Consider the following 15,065-nt stretch of genomic DNA (forward strand, 5'->3'; position numbering starts at 1 on the left):
AGGGAGGGAGGGAGGGAGGGAGGGGCAGACGGACGGACAGACGGACGGATGGGAGGCCCTGTAGGGAGGCCCACCCGCGTGAGGACCGCGACCACCGCCACTCTCATCATCATCGCACCCTGTCAAAAAGAAAAGTCTTGCTTGTTGTTGTTATTTTTACTTTCAATTATCGCGGCCGTCGGAGGGGAGTTGGTAGTCCCTCACCGTCTGAATTACCTCGCCAAGCAGCTCGGCGGGAGAGAAGGCGGACGAGTCGGGAATTAAAGGGGATCGGAGGGAAGCCAAATCCAGAAAAATGTTTTATAATTTATAATTTCAACTACATTTTGACCTAAGACGAATTTTACTCTTGATGCAAGAGGATACTACAATACCTTCCGACTGAGAAAATGTTCCGACTCTGAAGGAAGGTTTGCTTTATTGTACAAAAAAGAATTTAATCTTGGGTCGAGTTTAGTGGACAAAGATGTACTTGAATCAAGATATTTTTTTCTACGTAATTGGTACAAAAAGCAAACACAAGATGCTCGCAAAAATGTAACGTTATCTCCTTTTCCCATTTTTCCTCCTGAGCTTGTCGCGCCGCTTTTCCTATGAAGCCACCTTCAAAAGGCCGTGACCAGCCAGCTGCTAGGCCATCCTGAGTCATGGGAGCGAAAGAGGAAAAGCCGCACGCGGGGGCGCGCGCGGTGGGCGCATGTGTGCGTGCGTCGGTGTGTACGTGTGTGAAAAGTGCTCTTGAATGTTTGAAAGGATGTTGAGTGTTGTTAAAGTGAGGGGGAAAAGAAAAAGACTAGGCTGCTCACGGCTCAGGCTCACATCCAGCCCCGCGCGCACGCGAAAGCGAGACCTTTGCTGAAGAGAATGTGAATGTGTGTGCGTCCGGGAGGCGGAGGAAGCGTAGCAAAGCAGAGGGAAGCGTTACGCCTCCCGCAGACGAATTCAGAAACCCTTAGGGTAAAATGGAAAACGGCCTTCGACTGACGGTCGACACGACAGGTGCGCGATGATAGAGTCCATACGCGACCGGGCAGTCGATCGCCAACAGCTTCATGTAGGACAGGGAACGCTCCTTGGCGGTCATTCCCCCCGCGAACCGCCCCCGGGAGCAGGAGCACCTCGCCGATACGATAGCCGGCCGGTGGAGTTCCCCTCGGCGGAACGTGTGGCGGTCGTTTGTTTTCGTCAGCCGGGGCGGCGCGGGGAGCCCACCAACAAGAGGGTGTCGGCGCTGGCAGCCCCGGCCGCGTGGTGGTTTCTACTGGTTTTACGTTCTCTCTCTCTCCCTCTCTCTCTCTCTCTCTCTCTCTCTCTCTCTCTCTCTCTCTCTCTCATTGTCTCCCCAACCCCTCCCTCCTCCCTTCCATTCAGCGATGGTTCGTAAGGGTGCGCAGCGGACCATGTCCGCTCAACAACCCCCAACAACGAAACAGTCGCTGTCCATGGCGGGGCGGGGCGCGGCGCGGCGCGGCGCGGCGCAGCAAGGGCGGAGGGGCGAGGCCTGCGCTCCACCGCGCCCGCGCTTTAAGGGCCTCTTTACCACCGCCGTCAGATCAGATAGGGCCGGGGGTAACTTTCACTCTGAGCTCGGCGCCCCGCCCCGCCCCGCCCCGCCCGTATTAGCAGTAGCAGAGGACGCCGCGCCATGGAATACTTGATGCCGACTGCCGACCTTGCGCGCGGCGCCTGGCGGTTGGGGCGGCGGCGGGGCCCGGGTCGGCGGGGTCACGCGCGGGGTCGGCTGCAGCAGGTGCGAGCGAGGGCAGCGGAGGGCACCCCGCATCACCATGCACATGCACACACACACACACACACACACACACACACACACACACACACACAGCGCCGGGACTCGCCCCCGCCTCGCAGCCCCGCGCAGGCCGTGATCCCGAGCAAAAGACTCGCTGAGCCCCGGGAGCCGTAAACCAACTCATTACAGGGCGACAATGAAGATCCTCCCCCCCAAAGCTTTTCCCGCGTCGCTCATTTAAATTCTCTTTTTCCCGCCTCCATCGCGCAGCAGCAGCAGCAGCAGCAGCAGCAGCACCCCTTTCTGCTGCTGCTTACACGTTCCCTTCTTATATTCGGGAGGGTTTCTCTAGCTGCTCCCGCCGCCCGCCGCTGTTACAATTTTTTTTTTTTTTTTTTACGGCGTTTGCTCCTCGGGTGTTTTTAAAAGGGCGGGTGTAAAGGGAGAAGCGTCCAGGGCGGGGTGGGACTCGGGCGGGGTAGGGCGGGGCAGGGCGGGCCGGGAGGCACTTGCTCAGGCCTGGTCCGCACCATGTCGGCCTTGAACTGCGCCGTGACATCAAGGGGCCTAAAACATGTCATCGGGAGAAATAATGCATGCAGTCATCCCCCCCGTCAGATGATTGGAAAGGATAATCCATAGGGGGTCAGAGAGGGCATATACGAGCGGGCGGCGAGTACCGACTTCGGATAAGTCTCTGTAAACAGTGTACTCGTGTGTGAGTCATCACCGTGGGGCAGTGCAGCGGATATAGAACTGGTAAACGGGTTAGCGATCCGGTCGCGGAATCAAATAACGTTCCGCACGCCCCGCCCGCTCCCATGTGTCCCTAGCGGAGCGCGGAGCGTGTGTACCCACTGAGTCCGCCCTGCCCGCCTCGGCCCCGCCCCTATTCGCCTAGAAAAGTGCGCGTATTTCTAGTTGGGACAAATGGATATGAAGACAATTGAACAGCGTCGGCTCGTTGAAGAGTAAATGTTTCTAACGCGAAGTGTTATGTTGTTGAGAGTGGCAGAGTTTCTCTTTAACCGCTGCCAACGAGGCGCGCTGGACTCGTCGCGATGACACCCCCCCCCCTCTCTCCCTCCACCACCACCACCACTTCTCTCTCTCTCTCTCTCTCTCTCTCTCTCTCTCTCTCTCCCCCCCTCTCCCTCTCTCTCGCTGGCGGTGCCCTATCTTCGCTGCACCCCATTCCGTCCGTCAGCTCCGTCCCGTCCTCCACGCCGCGACACGCCGGCCCCATCCCCCGTCAGGGCCATTCCCACTTGAAGCATCGTTGGTTACACATCTTAATTGAAAATATAAAAATGGCCTCGTGGCGCGTGGCGTGGCGAGCGCGGAGGGGGAGGGGGAGGACGAGGGGGAGGAAGGAGCAGGGAGGGCGCGAAAAAGAGATGGGGTGGCTATGGTCGTGCAATGAACAAGGCGAGCTTGCCCGCCAATACACACCCCTGGACTTGTTGTTTCACTCTTGACCCGAAACCCGACTCCACCGCCGCGAGCTGTTTACTTTCCCTGTTTATGTATTTCAGTATATTATATGGGATTTGAAATCTCTCTCTCTCTCTCCGCCGCACGCATATTATGTCTCCTGGCCATAAAGCAGGGCCCCGTGCGTGCACGCCCGCACGCGCAGTCACCCACCTGCGCCAGGCCTGCGCCACGCCACGGTCCCATTAGGGGCTTTATGGATGAGGTATCCGGGCGTGTCCGTGAGGGGCACGCCTTCCATGCCCAGCCAACGCGGGGCAGGGAGAAAGGGAGGGCTCACCGAGCACTGGCTGGGTAACTAGGATTACAAGAGTAAGTATATACAAACGTCGCATTTTTGTTTCCTGTGTTCGATTTTACTTTTTTGGTGTTTTAGTCATAGAGGCGTTTTTTGAAATTTTCAAAATGTTCCGAAAAGTTTTTGAATTTCTTGTTTTGCAAATAATGTCTAGTTGCTCTCCTTTTAGAAAATTGACTGGAATAGCTCTGCTCGAGCACCGCGGAGCACACACACGACGTCCTCGTGTGTGCCAGCTCGGTCTCTCCACTCCGCTCGCTCCCCTCCCCCCTCCCCCGCACTGTTGTTTACTGACGGACCCCAGCCGTTAGCAGCTCCAAATGTGCGTCATCATATGCGTGGCCTCACAGTCCTATTGGGACCATTTACCCCGCCCCTCCCCCCGGCCCTACACTGACTGCCTTCCGAACATCCCCCAAAGGCGCCGCGCCCCGCTGCGCCCCGCCCAAACTGCCACCCAAACATCTCATTACATTATTTCCACCACCGTTATTTACATTATGGCCACGTTATGTAGTCTCCCCCTCTACTGCACGACGCAACCACCCAGTCATCGCAACTCTTCTGCAAGAGGGGCCCGCCTATAAACTCTTGCGTAATCCAATTTAAAAGGAATCAATTTTAAAAGTCTGTCATCCAAACTGTCATCAAACTTTAAAAATAGAAAACAAACAAAAACATTAATTTAACTTAGCGTAATATCTCCCAAATTTATTTACCACGCCAGTAATACGAGGTGTGTATAGGTCCATAATCTTTTTAAAAAAAATACTGCCAGCAGGTTGGCTGGCGCGCGTGTAGATATTAAAGTGCCATAAGGGAGTCTGCCGATAGGGGTCGACCGGTCGACCATGGTCGGCGGCAGGCTTCGGCGGAGAGTCCGAAGAGCTCATGACCACTCACTCATGACGAGTCCCATCCGATCCGGCTTAAAGTCGTAATAACAAGCCAGTGTATGGCCGGTGTGTCAGGCCGTGCGGCCAACCCTGCTTACGACCGCCCCGCTGTTGAAGTGAGAGGGGAAGTGCTGCCCTGCTTCTCTCGAGCCGCAATCCATGTTAAGCACACACACACACACGCGCGCGGCACACACACTGTTAAATTCCTACAAAGCATTTGCTTTGCAGAGCTGCGAAGTATTTTGCTCCTTTGTAACTACGAAGCATTTACTTTGCAATTACAAAGTGATGCTTCGCAATTGCGAAGCAAGGAAAACGCTACAAAGCATCGCTTTGCAATTGCAAAGTGTCACTTCGTAATTGCAAAGCATCACTTTGTAATTGCGAAGTAAATGCTTCGTAGTTACAAAGGAGCAAAATACTTCGCAGGATTTTAACAGTGCACACACACACACGTATGTACGTTGGTTTGAATATTTATTTATTTTTTAGCTTTTACTCGTTAAAATGGACATGTCGTCAACGACGAAAGAGTTTCTCCTTTCAACGTTTCCTTTTCCTCTGAAATAGGAATACGACTCTTTAAAGCGTAGGGCCTTGCTACCAGGCCGATCGTCCGTCCCAAGTCCGTCTTTGAGAGATCTCAGGAGGCCGCCGTCGAAGCTAACAGAGACCAGACAGAGCGGAGCGACCATCTTAATTTAATTCTCTTTCGGAATTAGAGAATTAGACCGGGGCATTTTTGATTTCTGTGATTTCTACCGAACAGCGTTTTATGGCGTGTTACGGGCCTCGCCCCTCCGGCTAGCAGCGCCGCCGCCGTCGCCTCCGCATCTGCTCGTGAGAGACGGGCTGAGCCCGGGCCGGGGGGATATAAGGGAGGGAGGTGGAGGCTGGCAGGCCCGGCAGGGCGTAGCTGAGAGGCGACGGCCCTATTGAATTTTTAATTCATTCCTCGGCAACAAGAGCGCCCTTCATTTCGCGCGTTTTCGCCCGGCCAGCGCGGCCCGGGCCCCGGCCCCTCCTTCCCATTTCCTGTGGGCTACTACCACTTGTTCCTTTTCTACCCCCCCCCCCCACCACCAACCCCTCCGTGCTCCCGCCGGAGACGTATTTATCCCTCCCGAAACCGTCCTCTTTTATTTTCCCGGGTGTACGGGAGAGGCGCCGCCATCGCCATGGCGTTGCACAATAATTTTCAGCGCCGACAATATCCTTCCCGTGGGTACGTGGCGGTGCGGCGCTGCTGGGCTGGTATGGTGCGGGGCCCGGCTCGGCGCGATCAGATCTACCCCCCACCTCCCACCCCCTTTTTACAGGTCCGGCCCAATCGGGGTGTGACATTTCAATTTATGCTACAAGGCGGGCCTGGCCTGGCTATGGGCTGCCCGGGCGGCACAAAAGACCACTCGGAGGGACCGCCGCCGCCGTGGCCGTGGACTCGGAGTCCGCTAATGCCCGCCGGCATCGCGCCCCTGCGCCCTATCGACTAGGCCGTCGCGATCAGACCTGGAGCAAGGGCGGGAGTCAAAGGATATCAGAATTAGTGGGACTGAACTGATAATGCGGCCCAGGGGCTCGCGGCCAATGACGCGGTGGAGAAGAAGTAGGCGGCGAGACGGGATCAACAGCCTCCTCCGCCCGGCCTGAGGCCCCGCCACCCCCGCCGCCGACGACGGCCCCTGGAGTGTCCCATGCGCCGATATGTGGCGGGGTCGGGCCGATGCTTACGCCAGTGATATACTGCACCAGCAGCACCAGCAGCCCCTTTTTTGTTTGCCTTTTTTCGTCCCCCTCGCGCCACCCGCCCTTCTCCCTTTCCGCCGGGTCGGCTCGATCCTTTCCCTATTTGATGCCATCATCATACCACTGCACTGTTCTTCCTCCCACTCATCCCCCTTCTTCCTCCTCTTCCCTTTCTCTCCAATCCACCTCTTTCTCCACCTCCTCCTCCTCCTCAAAGGCGGCGTGTTTAGACGCATTTTACCGCGCAATAAATAAACCTGCCTTCTCTAGGCCCGCGCAGAAAAAGGCTTTTACTCTCTCTCTCCCTCTCTCTCTCTTTTCCCTTTCTCCCTGGGCTCTCTCGCCGCCGTCTCGCTCGCTCGCGCCCGCGCCACCGCCCCGGCAGAGACACGCCGCGGCCCTTCATCAGGCATGGCGGCGTGGCGGGACGCTGCGGTGCGAGGCCCTTCATCAGCCCGGCCCCCGCGGCCCCGGCCGGAGCGAGCCTTCTTCTTTCCCATTCAATCCACTTACTCTCTACATCACCCCCTACCCCCTTCCCCTCGCCCCGCCGCCCGGCCCCGGGCCCCGGCACCTCCAATGTAGTGTCAACCCCCGAGCCAAGCCTCATACGCAGCTGATGCCGGTGGTGCCTGTGCTACAACGAACGCCCGGGAAATCGAAAACGATATCCCTGTTTCTGCAGAGGCGCGAAGGGTAAGTCAGCATATTTACTCCCCGGCAGTAGGCGAGTGCCGAGTGGCATCGTATATAGCAAATAAAAAGTAGCAGAGCCAGATGTACACTCCGACGGGCCGTTAGGGGTATGCACATGCACAACACATGTCTGCGGAAATAAGTGTTTCGTATTCACTTTCGATAGGCTTCGATCAGTATGGGGAAAATATGGTACTCACCCTGGCTTGCAGTAGGAAAGGCTCCTGGCTGGTGTTGGTGGACGCAACGCCGACCGCTCACAAACTGTGGGCACCATAACCTCTTTTCCCAGAACTTCTGCGTCTGCGAAGTATAATTGATGTCACTCGGGATCAAACAATGTTCACGTTTAAGTTCAGATCTAGATATAAAGAAGCACTTACACATTAGCACGTAAGAGTGACCCAACAGGAGAGTTTTCTAAGTCACAATATTCTTGAAAAGTATCTCCACCGCACGGCCGCCTGCTCTGGGCTGGCCCACGGCTGGCCGACCGCTGGACAGGCTCCACCAAACTGTCACCGACCGCTTGGACCGCCCATCACCCCTTACAATCCTAACCTAACTTACAGTCTTTAAGGAAATTTTCTCATCTGTGATCAAGACAACCAAGTGAAAGGGGACGGATTTGTCGCCAGGCATTCTCGGCGTCCTGCATCTGTACAGAGCCATTTTGAGGGTGGCGTCGACCTATAAAATGTAAACCAACGTGATCCCGAGCCAGGAGGGAGACGAGGTGCCCCGCTGAGGTGAACTTGTAATGGGGCGGAAGGGGCGGAAGTCAGAAGGGTTGGGGTGAAATAACGGGATATCAAAACGATAGCAAAATCAGATGTGAAGGGGCAAAATCGACATCGTTTCGCCTATTATTTCGCGTTGAGATGCCAAAGGTGAGGGGACGATCTGCGGGAGGGGAAACTAACACGGAAATATTTGACGTCTCTTCTCTTTTTTCTTCAGATTTTCAGTGCACGTCGCACGTGTACGAATGTACACTACACTCTTGCCATCGACTGGTCGAGAAATGGAACCGGAGAGTGTATCAAGGAGAACTCTCTCGCTCACACACATCCCTCACCTCCGTGCGGCATGGCCCGGCTTCCTCCCTCTTTCTAACCCTCTCCCTCTCTCTCTCGCCCAACTTTATTGTTTATTTCTCCAACTTTTACGGCGCGCCGTATAGCGCGGCACACGTATTGGTATTGGTGATAAGTCAGCCCCTTGTGGAAGAGGTAGGCCGGCGGGGGCCGCTCCACTCGCACCAGCTACCTTCTCTCTTTGAGGGGCGGTGGCGGCGGGGAGTAGAGAGACGGGTCTAAATACCGTCCAGGGGTGATGCCCCGGACCACTGCCGCCCTAACCGATACAAAACTCTTGGGAGAGGGAGGTGGAGTCTCCGTGTCCCACCCGCAGGTCTTGGTGGTGTTGGTCCCGGTGTAGGTTCCGCAGGTCCTAGTCACTAGGACCTAGTGTAGGTCCCGGTGTAGGTCCCGTAGTTCCTGGTGGTGTGGGTGCCGTAGGTCCTGGTGATGTAGGTCCCGCAGTTCCCGGTGTAGGTCCCGCAGGTCCTGGTGTAGGTCGCGTAGGTCCTGGTGGTGTAGGTCCCGCAGGTCCCCGGTTGTTTGGACCAGGTTTGGGCCGCGGGGCGGGGCAAACAGGCCGCAATAAGCGTCCCGTGCGCCAAAAGACCTTCAGGACCTCTCTCAACAGCGGCGGCCTTGGGCCTCTCGCCGCGTCCCTCATATCTGCCGAGTAGTCCCCGCTGCTTCACTTTACGCCCCATCGGCCGCCGCCGCGATCGTCAAGAAGGGCGCCGGGGAGAGAGTTTTAGCGACCAATCGCCTCAGCCCGAAGGGAAGGGGGGGGGGAGGCCGTGCCGGGGCGTTACGGTGAGCTCATCGGATTTGCTGCGACAGTATCACGAAAATCTAAAGCCGTTCGCGGTTCATGGCGCGGAGCATTGAAGAGCCCACCCAGCCCACCCCCGCCGCACCTGTGGCGTGGCGTGGCGTGGCGTCGGTAGAGACGAGACGGTAATCAGCAAACCGACTGGCGACAGGAATCCACTCCATTATGGATCCATACTGCGAGACAAATGCCAGACAAATCGAAATCGGCATCCCTCGCTTGTTGACTACCGTCGTGCTCAACCGATCAGCGTCCGCGAACGGCGAGGTCCTTCTGCCCTCCTCTGCCTGGCTCCCTCCCCCCGCCCGCTGCTCACCACCCTCACCCACCTCCCTCACTGCTCCTACCTCCCACCCCTCTCCCCACGACTCCTTCACTGCTCACTCTCACGGGAAATTCACTGCAATGCCTCCCAAAGGTGCATCCAGCCCCGATTCCCCCTGCCTGCACCCCTGCGTTTTGTCTTTATTTTGTCTCCCACTTGTATCAATTCTCCCAGTGTCGTGGTCATCAATTCTTACCCTCCGTCCATCCCTCTTGCCCGGGGGCGCGGCAGGGGGTCTATACTGGGCGGGGTGCGCCGGGCGGGGCGGGGCGGGGTGTTCAAGGCATCCTGCTGGGGGTTGGAGAGGGGGACTTCCGATGCGAAGTCGCAGCCGCACCACCTCTAGCCAAACGGCACCTGTGTCGCCAAGCAACCGACAGGTATTCGAAAAAAATCGACGCGGTGGTAAAGCCGAGGAGGAATCCTGCGGGTTGCGGGCGTTGGGAACGAGGTGAAGTGCAGTCCGTGCCATGGGGGAGGGGGGGGGGGGCACAAAGCAACCCATTCCGTTAGTGGCTGCGGCGGAAACGAGAAAACGAGAGAGAGAGACGGAGAAGAAGGGGGTGGTGAAAAAATAGGGGCCAACTCGCGAACCCGGTATTCCAACACTCCGCGCCGCCCCGCCACGCCGCGCCCCGCCACCCGCCACGCCTAGACCAAAAGTCCAATTTGCATGTGATTTCCCTTTAAAGTGATCGGATCGTTTTCACATTGGCGGCTTCTTGCGAGGAGAAAGGGAAGAGGGAAAGGCACAAGAAGGGACGCGCGGGGCTTCAGGCGAGACGAGGCGCACATCGTCGTGGGTGCTGCCTACGCCCAGCCCCCCAGCCCCGCCTCCGCCGCCCCCCAGCCCCGCCCCCGCACGCCCGTGTTCTTTTGATCGGCCCAAGAGGCGGGAGGCGGTGGCAGAGCCGGTCCCGTCTGTAGCTGGCAGCCCGGGCACGCGTGCCTGTCGGTGATCAGGGCCTCCCTTTGCGTCCCGCCCGCGCGCTCGTCCCGGACTCCAGTCCCGGGCGGCGCCCGCCCAGCCCCGGGTAGGCAACACCTCGCACGCGCGCGCCGCCCCGAGGCCTAACCCCGCGGGCGGCGTGAGGCGAGCCACGCGCCGCGGGGGAGACCGCCAAAGTTTCGGCTCTATACGTGTCGCACAAGTTGACGCGTATTTGCGGGACGTGTATTGGGGTGGGACCTAAGAACACTCTTGCTCCGCCTTTGGAGACTCGTACTCATTAAAAGAGCCGTGTAGAGTTTTGTTTTTCACCTATCGTGAAAAAGGCTATACGGGGTTTTTGAACTTCAGTGTATTTTGGTGAGACTTTAGCTGAAGCTCACGAACTTATTGTTTGTGCATTGTTGTTTATTTTTTGTGCCTCCCCCCCCCCTCTTTTTGCCTATTTTTTTCAAGTCCGTCCTCCTGTACACTGACAAACTAAGTGTGCAACTGCTCAACACTTGTAAGTGTGCATCTGCAAGTTAAATACTAGCAAGTGTGTAACTACGCAGTCGTGTGTTCGACGGTTTGTGTGCACTTGCAAGTGTGCAACTCCTCGGTTGAACACTTCCTTAGATTGAATGCTCACTGTGTAGGTAGCGCTCAACCGATGAGTTGCACACTTCTTGCAAGTGCACACCTTCCGAGTTGATCTCTCGCAAGTATTCAACTTTAACTTGCAGTTCCACAGTGTTGAGCTGTTGCACACTTAGTTTATGCCAGAGTGCTTTATTCTCCAATTAGGATTCCCGACCTGTCCATCACATGCATCGGGTGGACGGTCCATTATTGACCAGCGGGCAGCGGGAGGGTGTTGTAAATTACGCAGAGGTTCTCTTCTCTGGCAAGCGCGAGACTTTGTTTTTCACTCCTATTTTACTGTGAAGTCCACAGGTCTTTGTGTCAAAGTAGTGGAGACCGAAGAAAGTAAGAAAGTAAGTAAGTAAGCAAGAAAAAAGGAAGAGAGAAAGGAAGATAGAAAGGAAGAAAGAAAGGAAGAAAGAAAGAAATAAAGAAAGAAAGAAAGAAAGAAAGAAAGAAAGAAAGAAAGAAAGAAAGAAAGAAAGAAAGAAAGAAAGAAAGAAAGAAAGAAAGAAAGACAGACAGATATTGAAAGAATGGCAAAATAAGAGGACGTTCACCCATTCCTTCTGCTTTACCTCGTCCGTCTTGTGGGCATGACGCGTGGAGATGTAGATCGTCCCCGCCGAAGTCAGGTCGGGGCGTGGCTCACACATGTTGCTGACGCGCCGGGCCGGCCGCGCCTTGGGGCCCCGCCTTGGGGCCGCGCGGCGGCGACCACCACCCCGGGCCACCCTTATCCGCGCGGGGATCTCAAGCGGGCAGTAGGCGGGGCGTGGTGTGGCGCGAGGTGGTGGACGGGGGGCAGCGCGACGTCTAGCCCTTTTTCAGCAGCGCTTAAGCGACCCCTCCACCGCCACCGCTCACCTCCCCTCTCCTCCCTCCCCCCTCCCCCCTCCCAGCCGCGAGTGCATTAGCTGAGGGGAGGGCTAAACCGGCCACCCTTAATCGGATTCAAGAAGTGTTCCGCAAAGGCCTGCACAACTCTGAAAACAAGACGACCAATGCCAATAAGCGCGAGGGCTCGTCGTTTCTTTTTCGCCATACCTACTCTCTGGATCGCGGTTTACTCTTTTTCTCTGTGATGCCTGAGGGTTCCTTTTTACGGGGATTATGTCCCAGCTTTTTGGTTTACTCGGTTTACTCACAGGTGAATTGCACTGCAAAGCTGCCTTCGCGGTATAGTCGTTTTATCCAAGGGCTTGTTATTCGGCGGAGGTTATACATATAACCTGCGTGACTGCCTCCCGGGTACGCCCCTACTCCAGGAAGTAGTAGTGGTGTGGCCTGGGTTTGATACACCCCCCCGGCCCCCACTTCTGGCACCACGTCGACTGGGCTGCAACTCGCACCAGTTGAGCCCCTCGGCCTTTAGAGGCAGTCGTGCCAATCCGCCACGCCCCGCCCCACCCCGCCCTACGCCATGCAGGAAGCTGTGGGTGTGCCCGCCTTTTTTTAAATAGGAGTTTCACCACTCGCAGTGGCATTATCGCGCGATCTCTCAAAGGCGGTCGGTGGTGCGCCTCTGGCCTTGGCGCGGCGCGCTCCATACAAGGCGTGCGCCAAGAGCCAATGCCCGGCAAAAGCCACCCCGCCCTGCTCCGCCCTGCCCCGGCCGCCCCGTACCGCGCGGTCCTACCATACTATGCCCCACCCGACGACGGACAACATGAAAGCCTTTGCACTCCACCGGACCGCTACGACACGCCCCGACGACGCCTTTCGCTGTGCTGTTTCGCGTTTCACCCAAGGGAAAAATTAGCTCGACGGTTTCAGGTTTATTTTTATTTTTGTCGTCGTGTTTTGAACGTCGAGTCCCTTTTTAATAACCACCTCTCATGAACAGGGCGTGGCGGCCAGTGGCAGAGGTCGGGCGGAGCGCACTACGCGCTGGCCGCGCTAACTCCTTTCACCGTCTCCTGATCGAGATATTGGCCTCAACCTTTTACAGCCTTGCCGCTAGGATTTTTAACACCATTGAATCGTTTCCCTTCTTTCCGAAGACTGGCCGATCATGACTACGGAGCCAGAGAGACGCCAGTCTCGCCGCGGAGGCATGCAACGTGCGTGCGGTGCATGTTATTGACATAAATTCGCAAAGCTATGAAAATGAAGTTGATGAGAGTTAGTGTGGGTGGCAGCAGGCGCGGATTATTCCGTGGGTTGCCTGCCTACGAACATGGGTTTTCTACAGCGTGGTTTTGTTAACCTTTCACGCGGCTTCTTAGGGCTGACCGGATGAAAGGGACGAGAGGGGGATGAAACCGCGCCTGCCTCGCAGCCCTTATTTCCGTTTCCGGACAGCCTGGCGTGGAGTCTTCGCCAGCAGTGGCCCCCAGCTCCAGGCTCCGTGCCGCGCGCTCCACGAGTCGCTCTGCGTGCCTCTGGTGGCGGGGACGGGGAGGGCGGGACTGGTGGCGAACACGTACCAGTTAGCTAATCTGAGACAAACCCTGCGCGCCGCCATGTCCCTGAACCAATTCGCTTCGGCTTGTAGTTCGGACGGGAGGCAGGAGGCGGGCCTCTTTCTCTATTTTGTGTCGGTGTTGTTTGGAGCCACGCGGACCGCGCAGCGCAGCGCACCTCGAGCGCCCCCAGGACCCCCTCCTCCAGCCCGCCATCGGCCAACACGGGCGCTGAGGAGGGGGAGGGGAGGGGGAAGGGAAATTAGCCGGAAGAGCGAATCGTACACAGTAAGCCAGCTGGAGGCCCGTCAGTGCGTTGCGTCAGTCCAACGCACACACAACCCACAGAGCAGAGCGGCATTATTTAAGAATGCGCCCCGGCACGAGAGCCGGCGGCCGTGGTGGGATTATCTGGTTGCGCGCACACATAGTTATGACTTTGGTGATGTATGGAGGCGGCGCAACTTTCAAAGTACGCCGCGCTCTGCGAAGCCACCTCTCCTCCCCGCCCCACGAGCTCAGAAGCCCCCCTCCTGCCCTTCTGCCCGCCCCCGCCCGCCCCGTATACGCCCCTCAGGGGGTGCGAGTCTTCCTCATAAGTGTGACTAATGACCTCTTTGCGTTCACACCTAATGCGGTCCGAGTGCGCGCGAGAGTGTGGTACAGTTAGGCGGCGTCTCGGGAGGGGGAGAAGAGGATATGTCTTGAGGGACCCCCGTCCCCTCCCCTCCCGCCCTCACTTCTCCGGGGCACCGCCACCACCACTCTTGTTGCAGCCTGCTGCCCGCACTTTCACCTTCCCTTCCCTATATACACCCTTCCCCCGAAACATACTCTCTATATACTCCGCACGACGATATAGGAAAAACTAGAGCGAGGAATAGGATAGAATAGCGAATACAGAGGGGGCCGAAATAAGCCGACCTAGTTGTGTAACAACAGCAATAACAAAAGGCCGGGTCCGCCGCCCGCCCGCCACTACCGCCGCCGCCGTAGACACACAGGCGCAACTAGGACGCGACCATGACCAGCCCTCACGGGCGTGCGTGGCCCGCGCGGGCGGGGGCGGGCGGGGGCCGCGCCTCATTGGTATGCACGCCCAGCGCCGCCGCCCCCGGGGCCGGGGCACACAGAGGGACGCGGCGCTAGCTAGCGCTGCCCCGGCCGCGGCGCCGCTTGTGTTGCTCGCCGCCCCCGGCCCCCGAACCGCCCCCGGACCGCCCCCGCTCCACCCCCACGGGCTCCGGGTGCCGTCGGCGTTGATTGTGTCTGCTGTACGAGCATACCTGGCGGCGTGGCGCGGCGGGACGTGTTTCCTTTGCAGTTTGTGAAGGAGCGGCCAGGCGCCCACCCTCGAGCCCTCCCCGCCATCCCTTCTCCATCCCCGACTTACCGTACCTACCCTCCGGCTTGGCAGTCTTGAATCTGCTCGCCCCCCCCCCCCCCCCGGGCGGCGCCTTTGCTCCTTTCCATTCATATATTTACGCGCTGCGCTGCCGTGGACGGCGCAGGGGTCCGTGGACTGACCCGGGCTGGACAGCACCGAGGAGGAGGATCGTCTGACCTAAATCTCCTGCGGAGTGCGCGCGCGTCAAGTTGGACCCGATACCCCGGTGTGCATGCATGCACTGCACACCCTCTCTGCAAACTCGGCGAGCAGAGAAGAACTTCGCCCCCGCCCCGCCCCGCTGTTTAGACCACGTGCTGTTCTGCGCGCGCCTAACTAGGTTCAACTCGGTGCCCTGCTCGCCGGTACCTAGCGTCCCCCGAGCAGGGCTCCCCTCCTCCCCACCCTCCACCCACCACCATCACCACCACCACCACCACCACCACCCACAGCAGCAGCAGCCCTCAGTGGGAGCGATTTCCCTGCGCCTTGTTGTGTTAGCATGTTGTGTTTGGAGCCACCACTCCCCCCACCCCGCCTGCCAATCGGAGCCTGAAATGCAAACACCGTTCACCAGGACGCAA

General features: G+C 57.8%; 2 protein-coding genes across 2 annotated transcripts in view; both read left to right on the forward strand.

Annotated features, from left to right (window-relative positions):
• Nucleotides 1-15,065, forward strand: part of LOC127749237 (E3 ubiquitin-protein ligase TRIM33-like) — a 53,374-nt gene that overhangs the window by 9,971 nt on the left and 28,338 nt on the right. The window lies entirely within an intron of this gene.
• Nucleotides 6,799-15,065, forward strand: part of LOC113203271 (DNA cross-link repair 1A protein-like) — a 62,599-nt gene continuing 54,332 nt past the window's right edge. Inside the window, exon 1 of the mRNA XM_052266606.1 lies at nt 6,799-6,883. The gene's annotated coding sequence lies outside the window, so the exon portion shown is untranslated. The remainder of the gene's footprint in view (nt 6,884-15,065) is intronic.

The sequence above is a fragment of the Frankliniella occidentalis genome, unplaced genomic scaffold (genome assembly GCF_000697945.3).
Source record: "Frankliniella occidentalis isolate FOCC.00 unplaced genomic scaffold, Focc_3.1 Scaffold41, whole genome shotgun sequence".
NCBI lineage: Eukaryota > Metazoa > Arthropoda > Insecta > Thysanoptera > Thripidae > Frankliniella > Frankliniella occidentalis.